Below are 938 nucleotides of genomic sequence, written 5' to 3' on the forward strand. Positions count from 1 at the left end.
ATTACCCGCGAAAGAATAAAGGGAAAAGAAAAAAATATATATAAAGTGCTCGGAGAGGATTAGGACCCTCATGCCTACATATCCTTATAGTGCAATAAGGAATTTGGAGCTCCGTAGTTGATAGAACTAATGGTGGGAGGTAAAAGAAGAGTGATAGCAAATATGGTTTGAACCAAAGAATAATGTGGTTTGACTCCAAAAATGGATGAAAGAACCTAAGAGTAAAACTGACATTAACCAATGTGTGGGTAGCCTGAAACATTCGCCACTATATGATACGACCGAGAACAAAGAGAATTAAGTGTTTGGTTCCATAGAAAACATCTCTTGGTTCACAAGCAGAGACAAGATGGAGCTCAAAGAGATAATATGTTTGGTTCAAAGAGAATAGTATATCACATGAGGTGAATGAAGGTAGAAGATATATAATGAATGTAATGACTAATGGTCCATGGAGATGAATGAAATGATAAAGAAAAGTAACCAAAGTCACATAAATTAAGGATTTGGTAAAAGTGACTGAATGGTATGGTTTGAAACCAAAGGTAAGGGTATTATTGAAATCCATAAGAGAAATGGTATTTGAAACCTAAAAGGAAAGGTGTACAGACTAAGATGTGGAGGAACATAGGCATCCCCACTATATTGTCGTGACCGAAAACAAGGAATTAGATGTTTGGTTCCATAGAAAACATCTCTTGGCACAAAGGTGGACAAGTGTCCTAAAAGGGTATATATGAAATTCCAAAGAAAATGGTGTTTGGTTCCAAAGAAAGGTAGTATGTCACTGATGTGAATGGTTATGATTGAAAATAGATGGTTGATCATGAAAGATGTGAATGGTGTCCTAAGGAAGGAGAAGAAATAATGATAAATATGTTCGTGGAGGATTCGAACTCTCGTGCATACGTATTCTCATAGTGCAATGAGAAAGTCAA

The sequence above is a fragment of the Lathyrus oleraceus genome, chromosome 6, assembly GCF_024323335.1.
Source record: "Lathyrus oleraceus cultivar Zhongwan6 chromosome 6, CAAS_Psat_ZW6_1.0, whole genome shotgun sequence".
In the NCBI taxonomy this organism is placed as follows: Eukaryota; Viridiplantae; Streptophyta; class Magnoliopsida; order Fabales; family Fabaceae; genus Lathyrus; species Lathyrus oleraceus.